This window comes from Triticum dicoccoides, chromosome 1A (assembly GCF_002162155.2).
Source record: "Triticum dicoccoides isolate Atlit2015 ecotype Zavitan chromosome 1A, WEW_v2.0, whole genome shotgun sequence".
NCBI lineage: Eukaryota > Viridiplantae > Streptophyta > Magnoliopsida > Poales > Poaceae > Triticum > Triticum dicoccoides.
In genome coordinates, this window is record NC_041380.1 from 542,392,069 (window position 1) to 542,415,380 (window position 23,312).

Below are 23,312 nucleotides of genomic sequence, written 5' to 3' on the forward strand. Positions count from 1 at the left end.
TTCTTAATTCAATATTTTTTCTGATACATGAAAACTTTAAAGTATATATGGACATATTTTCCAGACACAACCTATTTTTCTTTCGGGGCCAAGAGCAGCTGGTTTTTCCCTTCATTTCAGGAGCGAACATCACGAGGATTTTTTTTCATTGTCCTGCCAACATGACTTTGTGCCGTTATTTACACAAACTGAAGATGCTATCGGCTGAAGAGTCGACACCGGGCGATATGCAAACATAAACAATAGGAAGGGAACGGGACATGCACACCGGTCGACCTAGTGGTCCCCGTCTCAGCTCTAGATGTAGTCGAACTTTATATGAATATAAGTTGTCGGCTTAAGTTCAGCGTGCACATAAGGGCATATACAATGATGCTATCTTAGGAGTGCCACGTAGGATAAATGATGAGGTGGAGGAGAGAGAACTCATAAGAGAAGGCTTGTCTTCTCTTATTTAAGATAAGACAAGAGATGATCTCTTAGCACAATATGTCTCACCATATTTTTAGGAATTGCTAGTTATTGAAGATAAGGCTAAAAGATGACCCATTGTAGACATTTTTCTTTGTCATCTCTAAATTACATGCAAAATTTAAGATAAGACTATCTTATCAATCATTTGTACATGCCCTAATTAGCATGTCAGATGACACTTACTGGATCACTGAATGAGATGTTCATCATTGGTTCTTCTTGCTGATCTGTCTGTCAGTGCATCTATGCAGTTTTGAAGAAGTCTGAATTTGGGTACTACTCCAATACTGCCGCTGGATCCAACTAAACAGATCAGCAAGAAGTTCAGAGAGTGCAGGTTAAGTTCAAAGTGCCAACGCATTTCACTGCCGCTGCATAAATAACGCTTACGGTTCGGCGCACCACGCAGGCGATAAGTAAACAGAAAGATGTGGTGGCGTCTCGTGGCATGCATGTACATGCGACACAAGATCAGGCTGTAACTGGTCTGTTGATCTCAAGTTGTGCACCTCTGAACTTTCGTTCAGTTTGTTGACCCACAGATATCGCGCAAACCAAACTCCAGAACAAGCCCTCACTGCATTTTCTTTTTGCGGAAAGGACCCAGATCTGATCTATTATGAAGGTTCATTCAGAGTAACTGCGGATCGGCACACAACTTCTGTCCGGCAGCTTAGAAGGCATTCACGGATGAGGCGCCGACGTCGCAGAAATGAGCCAGCTTATTCTAGCTAACTTTGGCCTATCAGGTATGCCGAGGAGGAGAAACTTCTGTCCGGCGCCCATTTGATTTCCGTCCACTGATAAAGGAAAACGACATAACAAATATTGCACAGAACGCCTCCGTAGCATAGTGGTAGTGCGTTCCCTTCGTAAGGGAAAGGTCGTGAGTTCGATCCTCACCGGGGGCTAAAATGTTTTTTTATTTAAAACCCTTTTCTTTCTTTTTGTAATATTTTTTTTAACTGCTCTTTTTGTTTCTTGCTCGTGTCCCACACGGTGGGGTAAGATCACCTAAAATGTTTTTTATTAAAACCCTTTTCTTTCTTTCTGCAATATTCTTTTTTTAACTGCTTTTTTTGTTTCTTGCTCGTGTCCCACACGGTGGGGTAAGATCACCTTGTTGAAGGTTCCCTTCATAAGGGAAATATCATGAGTTTGATCCTCACCGTGGCTAAAAATGTATTCCCTCCGTCTCATAATATAAGACATTTTTTAACACTAGTGTGGTGTTAAAAAGTGTCTTATATTACGGGACGGAGGGAGTATTTCCTGTGAAAATCCTTTACTTGTTTTTTTCCTTTCTGTAATATTTTTTTTATTAAAACCCTTTTCTTTCTTTCTGTAATATTTTTTTTAACTGCTCTTTTTGTTTCTTGCTCGTGTCCCACACGGTGGGGTAAGGTCACCTTGTTGAAGGTTCCCTTCATAAGGGAAAGGTCATGAGTTCGATCCTCACCGGGGGCTAAAAATGTACTCCCTTCGTCTCATGATGTAAGACGTTTTTTAACACTAGCGTGGTGTCAAAAAGTGTCATATTACGGGACTAAAAATGTTTTTTATTAAAACCCTTTTCTTTCTTTCTGTAATATTCTTTTTTTAACTGCTCTTTTTGTTTATTGCTCGTGTCCCACACGGTGGGGTAAGATCACCTTGTTGAAGGTTCCCTTCATAAGGGAAAGGTCATGAGTTCGATCCTCACCGGGACTAAAAATGTACTCCCTCCGTCTCATAATGTAAGACGTTTTTTAACACTAGCGTGGTGTCAAAAAGTGTCTTATATTACGAGACGGAGGGAGTATTTCCTATGAAAATCCTTTACTTGTTTTTTTCCTTTCTGTATTTTTTTATTAAAACCCTTTTCTTTCTTTCTGTAATATTCTTTTTTTAACTGCTCTTTTTGTTTCTTGCTCGTGTCCCACACGGTGGGGTAAGATCACCTTGTTGAAGGTTCCCTTCATAAGGGAAAGGTCATGAGTTCGATCCTCACCGGGGCTAAAAATGTACTCCCTCCGTCTCATAATGTAAAACGTTTTTTAACACTAGCGTGGTGTCAAAAAGTGTCTTATATTACGGGGCTAAAAATGTTTTTTATTAAAACCCTTTTCTTTCTTTCTGTAATATTCTTTTTTTAACTGCTCTTTTTGTTTCTTGCTCGTGTCCCACGCGGTGGGGTAAGATCACCTTGTTGAAGGTTCCCTTCATAAGGGAAAGGTCATGAGTTCGATCCTCACCGGGGGCTAAAAATGTATTCCCTTCATCTCATAATGTAAGACATTTTTTAACACTAGCGTGGTGTCAAAAAGTGTCTTATATTACGGGACTAAAAATGTTTTTTATTAAAACCCTTTTCTTTCTTTCTGTAATATTCTTTTTTTAACTGCTCTTTTTGTTTCTTGCTCGTGTCCCACACGGTGGGGTAAGATCACCTTGTTGAAGGTTCCCTTCATAAGGAAAAGGTCATGAGTTCGATCCTCACCGGGGGCTAAAAATGTACTCCCTCCGTCTCTTAATGTAAGACGTTTTTAACATCAGCGTGGCGTCAAAAAGTGTCTTATATTACGGGACGGAGGGAGTATTTCCTATGAAAATCCTTTACTTATTTTTTTCTTTTCTGTAATATTCTTTTTTTAACTGCTCTTTCTGTTTGTTGCTCATGTCCCAAACAGTGAGGTGAGATCACCTTGTTGAAGTTTAGCGAATGTGATGCATGAATCATTGCAAAGTGCATATGCCATTTCACAACAGTATGTATATATATACCCCTACATAGTATGTGAATAACTTTGAATGTCTGTCGCTGGATGAAGCCAATCCAACGGTGCAGAGGTGGCAAAGCCGAGCACTACTGGTCATTGGATATCATGTTCACTCCATCAGATTGTGCCACATGTACAATCTAGAATATTCTATGATTGAACTTAAGCATAATGCACAAATCTCAAAATAGAAGCATTTCTCCTTTGTTCTAGAACCTTCTATATTTCAATTATCCAAACTTTTTTTCTTCTATAAATGAGGTGTCATTCTTAGTTTTTACTTTGGGATTTACAATGCACAAACCTTCAAATACATTAATACTCATTCTAGAATCTTCTACACTATAATTATGAAAATATTTTCACTTCTAAATGAATTACCATTCTTTTTTCACTTTATGATTTATACTGCACAATATGCACAAACCTCAAAACACAAACACTTTCCTTTGTTCCAAAATCTTTCACACTTTAATTTTTCAACCTTTTTTCCAAATGAATGACTAATCCATTTATTTTACTTTACAATTTGCAATGAATAATATGCGCAAACCTCACATCGTAGACACTTCTACCTTTTTGTAGACTTTTCCATACTTACCTCCGCCCCACACAAACACACACTACCACCACCACGACCGTTTTTTTTCTAATAGAATTGCCACTCACACCTTAATTTATAAGATTTTTGTTCCAGGCTATAACAACACGTTCATAAAATCTATTTGTCTTTGAAGATGCAATACTAGCTACTCAAAACAACAATAGGAGATACCTAAAGACAAATGTGCTGGATATATTCACATGAGTTTCGTGTAGTATTGTACCATGTAGTATTCAATATTTGTAGAACCAATTTGATTTTTAATGGGATGAACTCTTACAATTAAATCAACATATACACCATGCATTTTATGACTCCAAAGTTTCATATTCGCATCCTATAATGTTGTATCCAGTCATACTTTGGTTACCAAAGCTCATGCATGCAATGCACGTGTACCTTACTAGTATCAATATGGATCACAAAGATGTCCTCCGTTAGTATTGCTTTTATCGGTAGCATCTATATTGGTATTCATGCATCACAATGTCATTACGATGGATGTGGACCCTTCCATTTTTTTTGAAGCCTGGACCGTAGAACAATGGTTCTACGGTATTATATTATATATTAAAACGGTAAGTACAAGTAACAAGAAATGAGGAAATAAAAGCTAGCCAATACCAAGTCTAGGGAACATATCAAAAATCAGAGGTTTGCTACAATCCAGTCTCTAATCTTTTCTGCTTTACCAGGTTTAGCTCTGTAAACTGCTGCCATGAGTGTGTCTTTCAAGTAGAATTCCCAGGTCCTCAGGTGTGGTGCAGCATTCCTAAATATTATGTCATTTCTGACAAGCCAAATGCTCCAACAGCTTGCCAAAATGATATCAAGAGCTATATCACAAGGAAATGCTTCCAATCTGATGCAGATCTCATCCACACTGGAAATGCCCCGAGGCCGGTGCGGAAGAACCTTATTCCAACAAGACCAAGCAAAACCACAATCCCAAAAAAGATGCAGAGACGTCTCTTCCGTATGATCAGCACAGAGGGCACAGTTATAGTCTTCCAGGTACATGGATCTCCTTTTCAATAGATTCCTTGAGTTAACTCTGTCATATAGTAACAATCAGAAGAAGAATTTGTGCCTCGGTTGGGCTGCTATTTTCCACAAGGTTTTGAACACTGGATGGCAACTGCTGGGTCCTATCAAGCTTTTGTACATCTTAGTGACTGAAAAACCTTGATTTTTCCCAAGGGAGCTCCATTTATCTCTGCCTGAAATTGACTTCTATCTAGAAGTTGATTCTGAATCTGCAGGAGCTGTTGGTATGCTTGTGTGGACAGGGGTAACTGAAAGATCTCTTCAATGTTTGGTAGATCCAGAACTTGAAGCAATGACATGTCCATGTTTATGCAGTAAGATGCCAGTTGAGGGTGGCTGTGTTGCAAATCTGGACCTGCCCATTTGTCTTTCCAAAAAGCAATGGTACTCCCAGAGCCAGGCTCACATAGAGAGTGTTTTTTATAAATAGGAAGCAGTTTGAGGACAGCTCTCCACCAGAAAGACCCAACTGCTCTGCCATCAGGAAGCTGCTGAGTGTAATAAGATTCCCAGATAATCTTTACCCAAGGTATGTCCTCCCTGTTCATGAATTTATGTAGATACTTCAGTAGTAGGGCTTGATTATGAGTTTCAATATTAAGAACACCCAGACCTCCATGTGATTTGGGAAGACATGCTTTGTCCCAGGCAATCATGGCCATACCTCTGTCCTGTGACCCAAATTTCCTCCAAAGGCAGTGTTTTAAGTAAGAGTTGATCTGATTGACTAATGACTTGGGTATCATGAGAGTGGACATGAAGAAGGTAGGCATACTGGAGAAGACAGATTTGACCAAAGTGAGCTTATCTCTAGTGGATAGTAAGGTGTTACAACCTGACAGTCTGGAGGCAATTCTTTTGAGTAGAGGTGAGTAATCCTCAACTCTGGGTTTAGTCAGACCCAATGGTAAACCCAAATAAGGCAGAGGGAAATGACCAATTTGACAGCCCAAGAGATGGGAGAGCTCTTGCATCTTGAGAACAGGGGTGTTGAGTGAGATCAGAGTGGACTTATCATAGTTGACCTTTAAACCAGTGTAAGCAGCATAGTGGAGCAAAATATTCTTCACATGTTGTAACTGAACAAGTAAGGCAGGTAAAACCAGAAGAGTATCATCTGCATATTGTATCACAAGGAAGGTGGTGCAAGATTGGAGTTGTAGAGGAGCTTGGATAAGCTGATGTGCTAAGGCTTCATTCAACATGGATTGCAATAAGTCCGCAGCTAGCACGAAAATAAGAGGAGACAGAGGATCTCCTTGTCTGACACCTTGCTTACAAAGGAATTGCTTGCATGGCACCCCATTTAGTAGCACTGAAGAGTAACCAGTGGAATAGATTTGCCTGATCCAGTTGATCCACTTACTGCCAAAACCTCTTGCTGACAGAATGTCAAAAATGGTGTTGTGATTCAAGAGGTCAAAAGCCTTTTCAAAATCTAACTTTAAAAGCACAATCTCCTGTTTAGACTGGTGACATTGATGAATGTATTCATATGCCCAGGCAAGGCAATCTTGAATGCATCTGTTATTAAGGAATCCATGTTGATTTTCATGAACTTCTGCAGTCTGTTGGCCAATAACTTGGTGATGATCTTTAAAGTGCAATTAAGCAAGGAGATGGGTCTGAAGTCTCCAGGAGTGATGGCAGCTTCTTTTTTAGGGATCAAAGTGATAAAGGAGTAGTTAATACTCTGAATGTTTGCCTTCCCTTGAAAGAAATAAAAAATAAGTCTGTAGAAATCAGGAGCAAGGATGTCCCAACAGTGTTGCAGGAAAGCAGCATTGAAACCATCAGGGCCTGGTGATTTATCAGCAGGTAACTTTTTAACCACCTCATCAATTTCAGCAGTAGTAAATGGAGCTTCTAGGTCTTGCATGTTTGAAGTTTGTGGAACCATATGATTTAGCTGAAGAGGGTTGACTGCCTCAGAAGAAGTGCCCAACCTGTTTTTGAAAGCTCTATAAAGAACAGCAGCCTTAGCTTGATGATCCTGCACTTCTGCACCAGTTTCATCCAGAAGTACTGCAATGAAGTTGTTTCTACGCTTGATAGTAGCTTTGGCTTGAAAAAACTTGGAGTTTGCTTCTCCAAATTGAATGTTTCTAATAGTGGCCCTCTGCTTCCAATGAATTCTCTGGAAGTGCAAAGTTTGCTCAAGGTGTGCTTTCAGAAGGTCTCTGCCCCATTTTTCTTCAGCTAACAGGTCTCTGAATTCCTCCAAATGATCAAAAAACAAAATGACCTCATTTGAATTACTGATGATTGTTTTGAGGTCAGATAGACCCCTAGACCAATTTTTGAGCCCTTTCCTTAATCTTTTAAACTTGGCAGCTATAATCTTTGCACTATCAGTCTCTTGGACAGGTTGTTCTCAAATGTCTTTGACCATATTTTTGAAATCAGAATGTTCCAACCAGTAGTTTTCAAATCTAAAAATCTTGGATTTGGGGATAGAGGTTCCAATTTTTATGACACAGGGTGTATGATCTGATGTTGTTTTGGCCAAAGCAGTAGCCATAGTGTCAGGGTAAGCAAGGGCCCATGATTCAGAAGTGAAGAACCAGTCAATTTTCTCCAAGAGTGGGGCATCTTGCATATTGCTCCAGGTGAACTCTCTACCTTTAAGAGGGATCTCAACCAACGCTAGCTTACTAATTGCATCATTGAACTGCATCATATCTTGAAAATTTCCACCCCCTTTGTTCCTGTTAGATGGATACCTCATATAATTGAAAGCTCCTATGAACAGCCAGTCCATATCATCATCTATCTGAAAATCTTGAAACCAATTGAGAAACTCCATTCTTTTATCTGGTTGACAAGGACCATAAATATTGGTAAGAGCCCATTTGTTCCCATTTAGTTTATAAGTAAACTCAATGGTTAAGGAGAAATCATTTCTGTGAATAGTCTGTCCTGTGAATAACTGTTCATTCCAAATTGTGATGAGACCTCCAGAAGCACCTACTGATGGCACATAGTCAAATTTGCTTAATTTTCTCGGGCGGAATTGCTTGATGTAAGAGCTATCAAAAGATTCCCTTTTTAATTTCTTGCAATGTGAGAACTGAGCAGTCAGATTCAGGGATTTTATTTGCAATCGCCAGCCATTTCTTATCATCATTGATGCCTCTAATATTCCAGTTTAAAACACTCCAGTTTCGGTTCATTTAGGGAGGGAGTGGAACAGAAACAGCATAGGGCATTACTGCTGAAACTCAGGTATAGAAGACAAGCAGTACACAGTTCATAACTAATAAGTGCCTTACAACTGTTCAACATCAAGGACACAGACAGCAAAATACTCCTCTTGAAAGACAAAAATGAGACATAATCCATAGTAAAACAGGAACATTAATAGGATCCTTGACTAGCAGCCTCAGCTCTTGGAGCTGCTCTTCTTCTTGTTCTCCTTCAGGCTGTGCTTCGAAGCAGCAACTTGTCTCCCCGTCTTCAATTTCTTAGCACCCTCACTTTGAGGTGCACCCAGCCCTTCAGAGCTATTGGCCTTGCAAAAGGAAGAAACCAGGTTATTAACCACTTTGGTAGACACTGGAGGTGGCTCAGCATGGCAAGGTAAACAATTTTTATCCAAACAAGTTTTCTTTTTAAAACCTTGGTGTAATTCCAGCAATCTATTACTTCTCCTTACCTCTGTTTCAACTAGAGGCCGCTTGTCCTTTCTTTTTTTAACAATGTGCACATCAGAGGTGGAGGAAGCAGAAGTGCCCACCACAGATGTAACACTAGCTGGAGTAGCAATCTTAGTCTGAGCATCTTCATTCTGCATGAGACATGAGGGAGCTGTGAATGAAATCGGCAGTTCTGGTATCGCAAATGGTTTGTGAGTCTTGGAAACAGAGCCTTGTACAATATATCCCCAGACTTTAGACTTTACAAATTGCTTAGCCCACTCAAACTTTTCTGGTGAAAGTAAAAGAACAGACAAGAAATTCACCCATTCAACAGGCACTTGAATTACCTCTCTGCTGTCTGCCTTAGGAGCAAAATTCTCCTTCCAAATATTTGCACCCTCTTCTCCCAAGAGTTGCTCATCTGTAGGAATGGTGGAGATCACCTCCTTCTCTGCAATCACTGGATCTATGTCTGGAGTTTGAATCAGAGCCATACCAACTTGAATGTCAGTGCAACTGTCCTTATAAAGAGGTTCAGGGAAACCAGGTGGTGCAGAAGTTTCAGAAATCTCACCTCCAGGAGAAATACCATGTTGCGATGCTTCAGCAGGGAATTCAGGCAGGTGAAATGCTTCAAGATGGGGTGCATACTGCTCTGAAGCTTGATGTTCAGTATTGTGCCTTGGAGAATTATTCTGAATATGGTGCTCTGCTAACTCCAACTGAATAGATCTATGAACTCTGCTGGGCTGTCAAGATAACTGGCCAAGATTGCTTCCAGATTATGGTCCAGGGTAGGAGGAGGCATGCCCCTTGGTGCAATCTGTGGTTGCAACAGTTCAGGCCCCTGCACCAGGGGGGGAGCATAGCAGGTAGTCCCTCTTGAAGGTTCAGGTCAGGAAGTACCTAGATCTGTTGCATTGGCCCATTGGCCGATTCTGCAGATGGAGCTGAATTGTGTGAGGCTGCCAAAGACAGAGTAATGTTGCTTTGGGGATCTGCTTGTTGAAGGTATTCTTGAATGATCAGCACTTCTTGTTCTTGCAAAGGTGCCATGAGGTCATTAAGCTCAAGGAATTCACCAGGGTGTAGTTCCTGGTCAGCCAAGTTAGCTTGCGGCAAGGCCAGTGCCCCCACCCAGGGAGATCCTCATCCACATCCATTTCCTCCTCAGCTGCCACATTGTGAGGGAGTGCCAGCTGTAGTTGAAAGTCAGGTATTTCTTCATTCAGATCAGGAACAATCGAGTCTCCATTAGGATTATGCAGAGGCAATGGACCAATCATATGATTCACTTGGTTTGGATGACAATTGGCTTGATCAGGTACAGGGTGGGGATTCCCATCTGCATGGGTGGGGTCTTCATCAGGCGCCTCAGCACCCAGAATGTGATCTTGCAGAATAACCACAGGTGCAGCCTCAGAATCTGACTGGAAATCATTACCTTCTCCTATGACAATGCTTGCCGGGATGTCACTAAGAGATTCAACTCGGACCTTAATCGACAGACTTGCTCTATTACTTTTCACTCTGTCCCACTGCAATAAGATTCCAAAACTGCTGACCGCATTGAAAAGTTCATGCATACAACGCCTATCAAATGGGAAACCACAGAGCAGAAGCCAAACTTCTCTGTTGAGAACAAATCTACGCCAGTTCAGACCCTCATTGTGCTTTTGAAAGACAAAGTGCACATCAGTATACGGATAAGGACCGTTTTGCACCAGATCATCTCTGTCAAAAGTGCTGTTCAACCTAACGCAGGCTTGGCCAAAAGGGCAGGGAGCAATTTCTAAAAAAACCCATGTGCTTGACATCTGTGAGAAATTCAGAGACTACCTCTCTAATGTTGTTGAAGTGGACCGACAGGTCCGACATGGGGATGATGGAGACGATCGCCCACTCCTCATGAGTCGGCCTCACAGTACCAGCAGCAATGCGCACACGAGCCGGCCTTCCTTCAATCTCCAGCGCCTGATGCCCCGCAGGGATGAAAGGGGTGGGGTCGAAGGGAAAGGTTGCTATTGCCGGCAGATCAGAGTTTGTGGATGAAGATGAAGGGCGAGCAAGAGGAAGACAGACAAGGCATGGAGGGGGAGGACTAGCATGGTTAGAGGAATTCCGAGCGGCAGCGTAAAGACGGGCACCTACCATAGGGGCAGCAAAACGAGGAAGGCAACCCATGCCATTAGTGGCAAGAGCGCTGACAGACGGCTGATTGATTTGACTCGACAAGAAGGTGGTGGATTGCCTCAGAATAGTAGGGGTCATGTTAGGCCGGTGGGCGTTTTGGGCGGAAGTGGGCTGGCTTTGTGGAGTGGGTTGTGCGGATATCCTCGCTTGGCGAGAAAAACAATCTTTAGCAATGTGTCCTCATTTCTTACAGGCATGACATTTGATACGGTTTGTGAAGCTGGGCCTTAAGTGGCCGGATTCCAGGCAACAAACGCAGAAAGGCTGACCTTTCGGGTTGGGCCTACGGGCCGAATTTTGAATTAGTGCATTTCCCTCCCTTGCATTGAAAGACGCTGATGGTTCCAAGCGATGATTTCTCTCAGGCGTGGCATCACCGGAAGAAACTGCTGCATTAACTCCATAGGAAGAATTTGATCGATTGGGGAAACGAAAAATTGCAGGAGATTGGAGTGCTTGAGCATAGGATTTCCTAGGATGCGAATGAAACACATGTGTCCATGCATCCGCTTTCTCTTTGAGATAGAGATCAAGCTCTGCTTCCAAATTGGGTCCGCCCTTGATACGTCTCCAACGTATCTATAATTTTTGATTGCTCCATGCTATATTATCTACTGTTTTGGACTATATTGGGCTTTATTTTCCACTTTTATATTATTTTTGGGACTAACCTATTAACCGGAGGCCCAGCCCAAAATTGCTGTTTTTTTGCCTATTTCAGTGTTTCGGAGAAACAGAATATCAAACAGAGTCCAAACGGAATAAAATCTTCGGGAACGTGATTTTCTCACCGAACGTGATCCAGGAGACTTGGACCCTACTCCAGGGAGTCAAAGAGGAGGTCACGAGGGTGGGGGGCACCCCCCTAGGGCGCGCCCCTGCCTCGTGGGCCCCTCGGTGCTCCACCGACGTACTCCTTCCTCCTATATATACCTACGTACCCCCAAACGATCAGACCGGGAGCCAAAAACCTAATTCCACCACCGCAACTTTCTGTATCCATGAGATCCCATCTTGGGGCCTGTTTCGGAGCTCCGCCGGAAGAGGGCCGTCATCACAGAGGGCTTCTACATCATTCTAGCCCCTCCGATGAAGTGTGAGTAGTTTACCTCAGACCTTCGGGTCCATAGTTAGTAGCTAGATGGCTTCTTCTCTCTCTTTGAATCTCAATACAAAGTTCTCCCCCTCTCTTGTGGAGATCTATTCCATGTAATCTTCTTTTTGCGGTGTGTTTGTTGAGACCGATGAATTGTGGGTTTATGATCAAGTCTATCTATGAATAATATTTGAATCTTCTCTGAATTCTTTTATGTATGATTGGTTATCTTTGCAAGTCTCTTCGAATTATCCGTTTGGTTTGGCCAACTAGATTGGTAGTTCTTGCCATGGGAGAAGTGCTTAGCTTTGGGTTCGATCTTGCGGTGTCCTTACCCAGTGATAGAAGGGGCAGCAAGGCACGTATTGTATCATTGCCATCGAGGATAACAAGGTGGGGTTTATTTCATATTGCATGAATTTATCTCTCTACATCATGTCATCTTGCTTAAGGCGTTACTCTATTTTTAACTTAATACTCTAGATGCATGCTGGATAGCGGTCGATGAGTGGAGTAATAGTAGTAGATGCAGAATCGTTTCGATCTACTTGTCACGGACGTGATGCCTATATACATGATCATGCCTAGATATTCTCATAACTATGCTCAATTATGTCAATTGCTCAACAGTAATTTTTTCACCCACCGTAGAATACTTATGCTCTTGAGAGAAGCCACTAGTGAAACCTATGGCCCCCGGGTCTATTCTCATCATATCAATCTCTATTACTTTAATCTTGCTTTGCTTTTTTACTTTGCTTTTACTTTTTACTTTGCATCTTTATACCAAAAATACCAAAAATATTATATCTATCAGATCTCACTCTCGTAAGTGACCGTGAAGGGATTGACAACCCCTAATCGCGTTGGTTGCGAGTAGCTATCGCTTTGTGCAGGTACGAGGGACTTGAGTGTGGCCTCCTACTGGATTGATACCTTGGTTCTCAAAAACTGAGGGAAATACTTATGCTACTCTGCTGCATCATCCCTTCCTCTTCGGGGAAAACCAACGCAAGCTCAAGACATAGCAAGAAGAATTTCTGGCGCTGTTGCCGGGGAGTCTATGCAAAAAGTCAACATACCAAGTACCCATCACAATCCCTATCTCTCGCATTACATTATTTGCTATTTGCCTCTCTTTTTCCTCTCCCCCACTTCACCCTTGCCGTTTTATTCGCCCTCTCTCTCTCTATCCTCCCTCTCTATTTGCCTCTTTTGCCCGCTTGCCTTTTTGTTTGCTCGTGTGTTAGATTGCTTGTTTGTCGTGATGGCTCAAGATAATACTAAATTGTGTGACTTCAACAATACCAATAATAATGATTTCCTTAGTACTCCGATTGCTCCTCTTACCGATGCTGAATCTTGTGAAATTAATACTACTTTGTTGAATCTTGTTATGAAAGATCAATTCGCCGGCCTTCCTAGTGAAGATGCCGCTACTCATCTGAATAGCTTCATTGATTTATGTGATATGCAAAAGAAAAAGGATGTCGATAATGATGTCGTTAAATTGAAGCTATTTCCTTTTTCGCTTAGAGATCGTGCTAAAGCTTGGTTTTCGTCTTTGCCTAAGAATAGTATTGATTCATGGAACAAGTGCAAAGATGCTTTTATCTCTAAGTATTTTCCTCCCGTTAAGATCATCTCTCTTAGAAACGATATTATGAACTTTAAACAACTTGATCATGAACATGTTGCACAAGCTTGGGAGAGAATGAAATTAATGATACGTAATTGCCCTACTCATGGTTTGAATTTGTGGATGATCATACAAATTTTTTATGCCGGATTGTATTTTACTTCTAGAAATCTTTTAGATTCAGCTGCGGGAGGCACTTTTATGGAAATCACTTTAGGAGATGCTACTAAACTCCTAGATAATATTATGGTTAATTATTCTCAACGGCATACTGAAAGATCTTCTAATAAAAAAGTGCATGCAATAGAAGAAATCAATGTTTTGAGTGGAAAGATGGATGAACTTATGAAATTATTTGCTACTAAGAGTGTTTCTTCTGATCCTAATGATATTCCTTTGTCTACTTTCATTGAGAATAACAATGAATCTATGGATGTGAATTTTGTTGGTAGGAATAATTTTGGTAACAACGCTTATAGAGGGAATTTTAATCCTAGGCCATATCCTAGTAATCCTTCTAATATTTATGGGAATTCCTACAACAACTCTTATGGAAATTATAATAAGATGCCCTCTGAATTTTAGAATAGTGTTAAAGAATTTATGAATTCACAAAAGAATTTTAATGTTTTGCTTGAGGAGAAATTGCTTAAAGTTGATGATTTGGCTAGAAACGTTGATAGAATTTCTCTTGAGGTTGATTCTTTAAAGCTTAGATCTATTCCTCCTAAGCATGATATCAATGAGTCTCTCAAAGCCATGAGAATTTCCATTGATGAGTGCAAGGAAAGAACCGCTAGGATGCGTGCTTCCAAAGATGCCTTTATTAAAGCGTGTTCTTCCAATTCCTATGAAAATCAAGATGAAGATCTAAAAGTTATTGATGTGTCCCCTATTAAATATTTGTTTTGCAATATTAATCTTGATGAAACTGAATATGATCTTCCTTTACCTAGAAGGTGTTCTAAAAATTCGGAGTATTTAGATCTTAATTATGAAATTGATGAAAGTGGGATTGAAAGAAATAAAAATCTAGATGTTGCTAAACCCACTATATTGGATTTCAAGGAATTTAATTATGAAAGTTGCTCTTTAATTGATTGTATTTCCTTGTTGCAATCCGTGCTAAATTCTCCACATGCTTATAGTCAAAATAAAGCCTTCGCCGAACATATTGTTGATGCCTTGATGCAATCTTATGAAGAAAAACTTGAGTTGAAAGTTTCTATCCCTAGAAAACTCTATGATGAGTGGGAACCAACTATTAAAATTAAAATTAAAGATCATGAGTTTTATGCTTTGTGTGATTTGGGTGCTAGTGTCTCCTCTATTCCCAGGACTTTGTGTGATTTGCTAGATTTCCGTAATTTTGATGATTGCTCTCTAAACTTGCATCTTGCGGATTCCACTATTAAGAAACCTATGGGAAGGATTAATGATGTTCTTATTGTTGCAAATAGGAATTATGTGCCTATAGATTTCATTGTTCTTGATATAGATTGCAATCCTTCTTGCCCTATTATTCTTGGTAGACCTTTCCTTAGAACGGTTGGTGTGATTATTGATATGAAGGAAGGGAATATTAGATTTCAATTTCCATTAAAAAAGGGCATGGAACACTTTACAAGAAAGAAAATAAAATTACCATCTGAAACTATCATGAGATCCACTTATGGATTGCCTACCAAAGATGGCAATACCTAGATCTATCCTCGCTTTTATGCCTAGCTAGGGGCGTTAAACGATAGCGCTTGTTGGGAGGCAACCCAATTTTATTTTTATTCCTTGCCTTTTGCTCTTGCTTAGTAATAAATAAATTATTTAGCCTCTGTTTTGGTTGTGTTTTTTTGTGTTTAATTAGTGTTTGTGCCAAGTAGAACCGTTGGGAAGACTTGGGGAAAGTCTTGTTGAACTTGCTGTAAAAAACAGAAACTTTAGCGCTCACGAGAACTGCTGTCATTTTTATTTCAAGAGTAATATTTAGTTAATTATTTTTGAAGATGACTAATAGATAAATTACTCACGTACAGAAATTTATTTTAGAATTTTTGGGGTTCCAGATCTTGCTCTAGCTACAGATTACTACAGACTGTTCTGTTTTTGACAGATTCTGTTTTTCGTGTGTTGTTCGCTTATTTTGATGAATCTATGGGTAGTAAAATAGTTTATAATCCATAGAGAAGTTGGAATACAGTAGGTTTAACACCAATATAAATAAACAATGAGTTCATTATAGTACCTTGAAGTGGTCTTTTGTTTTCTTTCGCTAACGGAGCTCACGAGTTTTCTATTTTGAGTTTTGTGTTGTGAAGTTTTCAAGTTTTGGGTGAATTCTTTTGATGGATCATGGAACAAGGAGTGGCAAGAGCCTAAGATTGGGGATTCCCATGGTACCCCCAAGACAATCCAAGGACACCAAAAAGTCAAAGCTTGGGGATGCCTCGGAAGGCATCCCCTCTTTCATCCACTTCCATCGGTAATTTACTTGGAGCTATATTTTTATTCACCAACATGATATGTGTTTTGCTTGGAGCGTCTTGTATTATTTGTGCCTTTGTGCCTTAGTGTGCCACAATCATCCTTGCTGTACACACCTTTTGAGAGAGCCATACATGAATTAAAATTTGATAGAATACTCTATGTGCTTCACTTATATCTATTGAGCTATGTAGTTTTACGCTACGTGCTTCACTTATATATTTTGAGCTAAGTAGTTTTGCTCTATGTGCTTCACTTATATCTTTTGAGCTGAGTAGTTTTGCTCTATGTGCTACACTTATATCTTTTGAGCTAAGTAGTTTTGCTCTATGTGCTTCACTTATATCTTTTGAGCGTTATAATTTTGCTCTATGTGCTTCACTTAGATCTTTTAGAGCACGGTGGCGGATTTTTTTAAAGAAACTATTGATCTATCATGCTTCACTTAAATTATTTTTAGAGTCTCTTAATAGCATGGTAATTTGCTTAATAATAATATGCTTGGTATTCAAGATTTGTGAAACTTTCTTTTGAGTGTGTTGAATACTAAGAAAAGATTGAAGCATGGTAATTGTTTTGAGACATGGAGGTGATAATATTAAAGTCATGCTAGTTGAGTAGTTGTGAATTTAAAGAATACTTGTGTTAAAGTTTGTGATTCCCGTAGCATGCACGTATGGTGAACCATTATGTGATGAAGTCGGAGCATGATTTATTTATTGATTGTCTTCCTTATGAGTGGCAGTCGGGGACGAGCGATGGTCTTTTCCTACTGATACGTCTCCGTCGTATCTACTTTTCCAAACACTTTTGCCCTTGTTTTGGACTCTAACTTGTATGATTTGAATGGAACTAACCCGGACTGACGCTGTTTTCAGCAGAATTACCATGGTCTTGTTTTATGTGCAGAAAACAAATATTCTCGGAATGACCTGAAACTTCACGGAACATCTTAGAAAAAAGAATAAAAAATCCTCGCCAAAGATGAAGACCAGGGGGCCCACACCCTTCTCACGAGGGTGGGGGGCGCGCCCCCTACCTCGTGGCCCCCTGGAAACCCTCCGACGCCAACTCCAACTCTATATACTTGCTTTCGGAGAGAAAAAAATAGAGAGAAGAAATCATCGCGTTTTACGATACGAAGCCGCCGCCAAGCCCTAAAACCTCTTGGGAGGGCTGATCTGGAGTCCGTTCGGGGCTCTAGAGAGGGGGATTCGTCGCCATCGTCATCATCAACCATCCTCCATCAGCAATTTCATGATGCTCACCGCCGTGCGTGAGTAATTCCATCATAGGCTTGCTGGACGGTGATGGGTTGGATGAGATTTGTCATGTAATCGAGTTAGTTTTGTTAGGGTTTGATCCCTAGTATCCATTATGTTCCGAGATTGATGTTGCTATGAATTTGCTATGCTTAATGCTTGTCACTACGCCCCGAGTGCCATGATTTCAGATCTGAACCTATTATGTTTTCATGAATATATGTGAGTTTTTGATCCTATCTTGCAAGTCTATAGTCACCTACTATGTGTTATGATCCGACAACCCCGAAGTGACAATAATCGGGACCACTCCCGGTGATGACCATAGTTTGAGGAGTTCATGTATTCACTATGTGCTAATGCTTTATTCCGGTTCTCTATTAAAAGGAGGCCTTAATATCCCTTAGTTTACAATAGGACCCCGCTGCCACGGGAGGGTAGGACAAAAGATGTCATGCAAGTTCTTTTCCATAAGCACGTATGACTATATACGGAATACGTGCCTACATTACATTGACGAATTGGAGCTAGTTCTGTGTCACCCTATGTTATGACTGTTACATGATGAACCGCATCCGGCATAATTATCCATCACTGATCCGGTGCCTACGAGTTTTCCATATACTGGTTTACGCTTATTTACTTTCCCGTTGCTACTGTTACAATCACTACAAAATACCAAAAACATTACTTTTGCTGTCTTTACTTTTGTTGCTGCTACCGCCACTATCATATTACTTTGCTACTAAACACTTTGCTGCAGATACTAAGTTTCCAGGTGTGGTTGAATTGACAACTCAGCTGCTAATACTTGAGAATATTCTTTGGCTCCCCTTGTGTCGAATCAATAAATTTGGGTTGAATACTCTACCCTCAAAAGTTGTTGGGATCCCCTATACTTGTGGGTTATCAAGACTAATTTCTGGCGCCGTTGCTGGGGAGCATAGCTCTATTCTTTGAGTCACTTGGGATTTATATCTGCTGGACACTATGAAGAACTTGAGAGATCCAAAAACCAAGATTTGTCCCTCAACTACGAGGGGAGGTAAGGAACTGCCATCTAGCTCTGCACTTGATTCACCTTCTGTTATGAGTAAGTTTGCGACACCTACACCTACTTCTGCTATTCGTTCTGATATGTCACATGTTATTGATGATGCCACTTCTGCTATGCATGATACTTATGATGAGACTGCTTCTATGCCTGATACTACTGTGCCCCTTAGTGAATTTCTTGATGAACAAATTGCTAGGGCTAGAGAAAGAGAAATTATTGAATCTGCATACGATGATAATAGTGATGATGAAAATATGCCTGTTATTCCTAGGGGTTATTTATTTGATCAAGATACTTCTTTAGCTATTTTAGCTTGCAGAGATAGATATGAGCTTAAGAGGTTATTAATTAAATGGAACAAAGAATCACTTAGAGATAAAATGAGACCGGACCCTGCTTTTGCTACTTCACCTATATGCGTTCCTGATAAGGGTTATGAATTCTCTGTTGATCTTGATATAATTACTTTGGTTGAATCTGATCCGTTTTATGGCTATGAATCTGAAACTGTTGTGGCACATCTTACTAAGTTAAATGATATAGCTGCCCTGTTTACTAATGATGAGAGATCGCGTTACTTCTATATACTCAAAATATTTCCTTCTCATTAAAGGGTGATGCTAAGATATGGTTTAATTCTCTTGATCCTGGTTGTGTGCGTAGTCCCCAGGATATGATTTATTACTTCTCTGCTAAATATTTCCCGCTCATAAGAAACAAGCTGCTTTGAGGGAAATATACAACTTTGTGCAAATTAAAGAAGAGAGTCTCCCACAAGCTTGGGGGAGGCTTCTCAAGCTACTTAATGCTTTGCCTGATCATCCTCTTAAGAAACCTGAAATACTTGATATCTTTTATAATGGACTAACAGATGCTTCCAGAGATTACCTGGATAGTTGTGCTGGTTCTCTTTTCAGGGAAAGAACACCGGATGAAGCTGAAATTCTATTGAATAATATGTTGACAAATGAAAATAATTGGGCACCTCCTGAGCCAGCTCCTGAGCCATCTCCTGCTCCAATTACTGAGCCTATTCTTAAATCAACTCCGAAGAAGAGAGGTGTTCTATTTCTCAGTCCCGAAGATATGCAAGAGGCAAAGAAATCTATGAAAGAAAAAGGTATGAAAGCTGAAGACGTTAAGAATTTACCTCCTATTGAAGAAATACATGGTCTTAATATACCGCCTGTTGAAGAAACATATGATCTTAATTATTTATTTACTGAAGAACCTCCTGATCCCGATATCCCGACACAGGTAGTAAAGGTAAACTCTTTCTATAGATATGATAAAGCTGAAGTCCCTCCTACTAAAATTGCTAGTTAGCGCTTGGATGAGTTTGATAACTTTATGTTTAAGCAAGACGACTTCAATGCTTATTTTGGTAGACAATTAAAAGAAAATGCTTATATGATTAGATGCTTGGGTGATTATATGGCTGATATTAAAGGTGAACTTAAACTTGTTAGCAAAAATGCTTCTATGGTTACCACTCAAGTAGAACAAGTACTTAAGGCTCAAAAAGAAGTGCTTAATGAAATGAATAGTAAGAAAAATGATTATGCTGTTAGAGTGGCTACTAGAACTGGTAGAATGACTCAGGAACCTTTGTATCCTGAAGGCCACCCTAAGAGAATCGAGCAAGATTCTCAAAGAAATAATATTGATGTTCCTAGTTCTTCTAAAAAGAAGAAGAAGAAAAATGATAGAACTGTGCAAACTTCTAGTGAACCTATTGCCGAACCACCTGATAATCCAAATGATATATCTATGTCTGATGCTGAAACACAATCTGGTAATGAACATGAACCTAGTAAAAATATTAATGATAATGTTCATGATGATGCTCAACCTAGTAATGATAATGATGTAGAAATTGAACCTGCTGTTGATCTTGATAACCCACAATCAAAGAATCAACGTTATGATAAAAGAGACTTTGTTGCTAGGAAACATGGTAAAGAAAGGGAACCTTGGGTTCAGAAACCCATGCCTTTTCCTCCGAAACCATCCAAGAAAAAGGATGATGAGGATTTTGAGCGCTTTGCTGAAATGATTAGGCCTATCTTTTTGCATATGAGATTAACTGATGTGCTCAAAACAAATCCTTATGCTAAATATATGAAGGATATCATTACTAATAAAAGAAAGATACCAGAAGCTGAAATTTCCACCATGTTTGCTAATTATACTTTTAAGGGTGGAATACCAAAGAAACTTGGAGATCCCGGAGTACCTACTATACCTTGCTCCATTAAAAGAAATTATATTAAAACTGCTTTATGTGATCTTGGAGCCGGTGTTAGTGTTATGTCTCTCTCTTTATATCGTAGACTTGACTTGAATAAGTTGACACCCACTGAAATATCTTTGCAAATGGATGATAAATCAACTGCTATACCTGTCGGTATTTGTGAGGATGTGCCTATTGTGGTTGCAAACGTTACTATTTTAACGGACTTTGTTATACTTGATATTCCCGAGGATGATAGTATGTCTATTATTCTTGGAAGACCTTTTCTTAATACTGCAGGGGCTGTTATTGATTGCAAAAAAGGCAATGTCACTTTTCTTGTTAATGGTAATGAGCATATGATACATTTTCCGAGGAAACAACCTCAAGTTCATAGTATCAACTCTATTGGAAAATTTTCATCGATTATATTTGGAGGTTTTGAATTTCCCCTTCCTACTGTCAAGAAGAAATATGATATTCTTATTATAGGGGATGTGCATATCCCTATTGAGGTAACTTAGTGTTATTCGAAATTTCTCCAGTTTCATGATTATCGGAACGGGTTTGTTAACAAGACTTGATCAACCTTGTTAGTGGATTCTTTTTGATGAGCATGAGATGGATGAAACTAGAAGCACAAACTTCTGTACCCTCTCTATACTTTCTGTTATTTATATTAAATAAAGTAAAAATAGTATTTTCTGTTTGTTTCCTGACTTATCAGTGCAATATAAAAATATCCCGAAAATAAAAGTCCTCATAATGCCATGCCAATTTAATATGATTTTTTCGGGAATATTTGAGGATTTACTGTGCAAAAATTACCGTGGGAGGAGCTACCAGCTGACCACGAGGGTGGTGGGCGCCCCCCCTCTAGGGCGCGCCCCTGCCTCGTGGGCCCACGGTGGCCCTCCTCCACTTATCCCAGCACCCATCTTCTTCCTCTATCTCACACAAACCCGAAAAACCAACTCAAGCACGAGTTCCAGCCACTTTTGCTGTGATTTTGAGCTCCTTGCTCAAAGCACCTCTCGCAAAACTGCTTGGGGAGATTGTTTCTTGGTATGTGACTCCTCCATTGGTCCAATTAGTTTTTATTATAGTGCTTTATTCTTTGCAAATTTGTGCTGCATAGGTGACCATGTTCTTGAGCTTGCATGTCAAATTTATATGGTTCCAAGTAGTTCTAATGCTTGATATAGGCTCTAGGCACTTGTAGGAGTAGTTGCTATCAATATTATTGAAGTTGGTTCATTTTTGTTTTAAGTTACTAAAAATTTCAGATTGTTTCAGAAAAATAATGAGGAGATTTTTGAGGGGCTCATCGAGCCAAAGCTCGAAGGAAAAGGCACCGAAGCCTAAGTATAATTTGCCGCGCACCGCAGAGATTCGGGCGTGTGAATGGCCTTCCGAAGATTTCTTGAGAGCAGCCGGTATCTATGAAGATTTTCATGAATTGGCTCACAATGCAGGCCTCACCACTTTCCTCCATGACCAATGCGATCAGTATCTCTTACTCACAAATACCTTTGTGCAAAACTTTCATTTTCACTCTAGGAACTCACCACCTACGGTGGAGTTTCATTTATATGATGAGCATAAGGAGATGTCACTTTATGATTTCTGTCGGATTTGTTTAGTCCCTTTTGGGGGCAAGACAGAAGAACCACATCATGATGATGTGGCTGGGTTTATTGATAATATCACTGTAGGAGAAACCAGGAAGGTTTCCGACGCACGAATCACTAGCATACATTTTCCTGTTTTGCGTTACTTTGCATTATTTGCTAGTCATTGTTTAATTGGACGCAGAAATTCTAGAAACCTTAGTATCCCTGATTTAATTATTCTGCTCCGAGGTTTATACAGTGATAACACTTTTAGTTTGGGTGGTATTATTGCTAGACGGTTAAATATGAACCATACTAAGGGCCCCATCTTTGGAGGCATCTATACCACACGCCTAGCCGCACATTTTAACATACCTATTAGGCATGCTGAGAAGGAAGAAAAGGTGTTGCCCCGTGTTTATCTAGATCATAAAAGTATGGTGGCACATGATTTTATTGTTAAAAATAGGGCAGGGGAGCTTAAATATCAATTGTTCTTTAATAAACATCATCCTGAGACTATTACCTTGCCTGCTCCTTCTTTGTTTGATTTGACTGCAGGCACGTACCTTGTTCCATTGACGGCTATTCACGCCTACCGGAACCCTGCACCAGTCGAGGAGCCAGAACAGGAACCACAAGATGAGCCTCCACGACAATCTGTTTATTCTTGGGATCCAGAGATGACTGTCAGCCAGTGGCAGTCAGAGTCTTCTTCTTTACCACAGTATGATCCCAACTATTCTTTGTCGCAGTATGACCCCAACAACTATTATTATGGGTATCCGCTAGGCCAGCCGTGGCCATAGACCAACTTAGGCCAAAAGCCTAAGCTTGGTGGAGTATGTATTTCTCACCGACATTACATTTATGTTCACACACACTCATTACCAGATGTCGGTGCTCATACTTTTTCACTGTAATATCCATGCTAGTTTATTTTCTTTTTCCTACTTTCTTCTTGTGTGTTTGTTAAACCTTAAGAAAAACCAAAAAAAATTAGTAGTAGTTTATTTCTCTGTTGTAGTAGGAATAATTAAAAAGAAAACCCAAAAATATTTCCCGTTCTTATTTTGCTTGTTGGGAGCTTTCCCGTGTAAATAGTTTTATTTCTTTTCTTTTATTTGGGGGTCACTAGAAGAAGACCAAAATTAAATTGTTGAAGTGGCTCTTATATGCATTATTGTTGATTTTACCAAGAGCCCATATTGCCTTGTCT

The 23,312-nt window shown here is 40.0% G+C and overlaps 1 non-coding gene across 1 annotated transcript; it reads left to right on the forward strand.

Annotated features, from left to right (window-relative positions):
- Positions 1–1,313: 1,313 nt before the first annotated feature.
- On the forward strand, positions 1,314–1,385 carry TRNAT-CGU. The gene has a single exon. It is a non-coding gene; the product is annotated as a tRNA-Thr (tRNA).
- Positions 1,386–23,312: the final 21,927 nt, after the last annotated feature.